Source organism: Dendroctonus ponderosae, unplaced genomic scaffold, assembly GCF_020466585.1.
Source record: "Dendroctonus ponderosae isolate FM_Combo_2020 unplaced genomic scaffold, Dpon_F_20191213v2 Dpon_F_20191213_6, whole genome shotgun sequence".
Taxonomy (NCBI): Eukaryota; Metazoa; Arthropoda; class Insecta; order Coleoptera; family Curculionidae; genus Dendroctonus; species Dendroctonus ponderosae.
In genome coordinates this window covers 13,479,130-13,482,083 of record NW_026018814.1, presented here as the reverse complement: position 1 = coordinate 13,482,083, position 2,954 = coordinate 13,479,130, and the positions used below count along the sequence as shown (strand labels likewise).

The 2,954-nt window shown below is 37.7% G+C and overlaps 1 protein-coding gene across 1 annotated transcript in view; it reads left to right on the top strand.

Annotated features, from left to right (window-relative positions):
• The first annotated feature begins 1,895 nt into the window (after positions 1 to 1,895).
• The window catches only part of LOC109543831 (zinc transporter foi), a 35,773-nt gene continuing 34,714 nt past the window's right edge, over positions 1,896 to 2,954 (top strand). Inside the window, exon 1 of the mRNA XM_019913727.2 lies at positions 1,896 to 2,370. The gene's annotated coding sequence lies outside the window, so the exon portion shown is untranslated. The remainder of the gene's footprint in view (positions 2,371 to 2,954) is intronic.

Below are 2,954 nucleotides of genomic sequence, written 5' to 3'. Positions count from 1 at the left end.
TCAACGGTGCATACCAGCTGGGTTCTTAAACCGGATTAACTTTTAAACGCGTTTAGTTGATCGCGATTAGGTAGCTTGGCGGTGCATACGGCGGTAAAACTTGTAGTCCTCTCTAAGAATTTGTCAGCTCCGGCATCCGTATGCCATAGCATCGCATTCTCTCCAGTTTGCTACCTGTTGCCCTATTGGGCTAGTTGGTGTCTGGGCCTTTTTTACCTGGATCCCAGATCTTCAGGTGTGTAATTTACAAGATTTCGTAGCTCTTCGTTGGAGTGCCTTCCAGCTTTCTCGAAGTCTTCAGCCGCTTTTCTTATGAGAAACTCTCTTAGTGGCTCCCACTCCAGGTCCCTGTAGATTTGGGAGTTTCTAACAAACCCGGGCGCATCTATGGCCATCCGCAGAAGTTTGTTTTTTGTGGCCTGAAGTCTATTCAAGTGACACTCGGCCGCATATCCCCACGAAGTGTCGCCAGTGTCGGCCTGATTATGGTCCTGATGAGGAGTAGCTTGTTCCTGATACTCATCTGGCTTCTTCGATTAATGAACCTTGCCTTAAACGTGTTCTAAACTGAGATTAATCCCTCGATCTATATTCTCAATCGCCAAAGGTCTAACGTAAAGATAGATACAATGAATACATGTATTCATTGAATCATGGCAGCAAACGGTCATAATTCCACATGTGGCAAATAGATCTGCTTGACTCCGGCCAAGCCAACAACAGATTGGTACGGTGCAAGCCGTTTACTTTAAAGCCGAGCTTAATTTTTAGGTTTCGTTTATGTAAGCTTAGCTTTCATATAAAACGGTGCAAACGGCCCTTAATGGTCGAATGTGAGGTCATAAACGCGAGCCAGTTTTCCCAACTCCTTTTTCATATAATTTACTATTATGGCGAAAGCGTACATGTCAATGATTTTTTACTTTCTAGCACTGAAAATCCTCCCCAGAATATTCCCCAGGGGGATATTTTGTGCTTTCTAGACATAAACGTGCAGTGCACCACATAACACAGAACATACCCCATATATTTTATTATATTTTGTGCCACAGAACACACGTGAGTGCACCACAGAACAGCTCTGCACGTCAGTGCATGCGCGTCTAGTGGCAGCCAATATTTACATGGGCGCCAATCCTGGCGCGTAGTTTCAAAATTTACATTCAGGGCCGTAAATTATTTTTGTAAAATCAATTGAACGAGCATTTTTAAATAAATTGCGTCCAGTATTTTGGCAACTCTGGCGCTGTGTTTCTTCATGGTCATAATTTCTTTGCGAAGAGTTGCAGTTTAAAATTAATTAATAAAAAAAAAATTAATAAAATTTATTTTTTTCGTTAATAAAAACGAGGTTATTAAGTTTACTTATATTTAGATAGCGTTTAATTAACTAATTTTGTTCAGAACGACATTGTAAAAATAAGCTTGGAAATGTTTACATACATTTATGCAAATATACGAAGATAATTTAAAATCTAAGTTAATTCATCATTTTGGAGAAAGGCATGAAATAGCTCCACTCGAAGAATCAGGAAATGCCATTAAAGTGCATGGCAGTAGGTTTGTAAACGTCGTGGAGAAAGATACGCTACACAGTAAAAAGGTGGATAAACAAACGCAAATCTTGTCAGTAAAAAAAAACTTGCTAAGGGAAAGCTCGGTCGAAGAAGCCTAGTAGTATGACTCAAATACAAATTACCAGTAATATATAACAAGTTAAACAAATACTGAAATATTCAAATTCATTTAAATATACTCCTTCTTCAAGACGCACATGTAAATTTTGAAACTGCGCGCTATTCATCAGGGACAGAGCTGTCACGAATGGCGCTTACGTAAATGTTGGGGTTACCACTAGACGTGAGTAATTCACTCTTCTGACACTCAGTATAATAGTTTAATAATCTGTGCCATTCTTATTCGTACTCGCTAAAGAAGTAGTTGTCTCTCTACTCGCATCTGCATCCCATGTGATCGCGGTTTATTCGACATTTTCGGCGTAATCTAGAACAAGTCTTTGATTTGTGACAGGGGATATACAAAGATCGTCAAGTAATTTGAATGGGTGAATGTTTAGATTGCCGAGCTCCTTACTGTTATCGGCACGACCAATTTTGGAAGAAGCATTCTAATTTAAGGCAGATGAGAATTACGTACTCATAAACAGACTCGCGAATATAAAGATTTAAGGAAATTCTCCCTTACCTAGTGAAATTGTGTGGCAACTAGAGTTCAGCAAAATAGACCCAATTTACTATCAGTGTTAGTTTGAAGAGTATGGTTTCATCCGGCTACTAGTAAGTGTTTTCTTACATTTGGGTTAGAGCTGCCCAGTGGAAATTAAAGTGGGATACCGATCACCTTGTATGGGTAAGTGAAAAATAATAATGGTAATGTCGCATAACTACTATAACTAAATAGACACTAGGTATTGTAACATTATCTAATCTAAATAACTGAAGAGTTGAAGACTTTCGAGAAAAGGACGATAATTTGATAGTCTCTAACCAACAACTACAATTATAGGAGTTGTTGCTCTAACGCGAGCAGGATATGTTCTATTTTTTAATTTACTTTAAAAAAAGACAAAGTCGTTAGTATAAAACGAACCAAATTTAATTCAAAGCAGGTGATCTTTATTTTCTAGTGAAAAGAAAGCGTATAACGTGGTATATACAGGGTTATTCACGCTATACGGCACGGACATTTGCGGCTAGCCCGTTTGTTTTTGCAAAGTATTATTTGATGAATCCACAGACGACTATCGGGTGCACATTTTAAAAATATTTTTGTAATGTACAGAGTGTCCCAAAAGCCCTAAAAGTAAAAGTTGTGTTTTTCTAAATGAAATACCCTATATATTATTGCATTTTTGGATTCTCTGAGCAAAATAAGTGTTTGTTTTAATAAGGTTTATAATGTCTAAATCTAAAGGTTTTTTAAATAATTCGAAT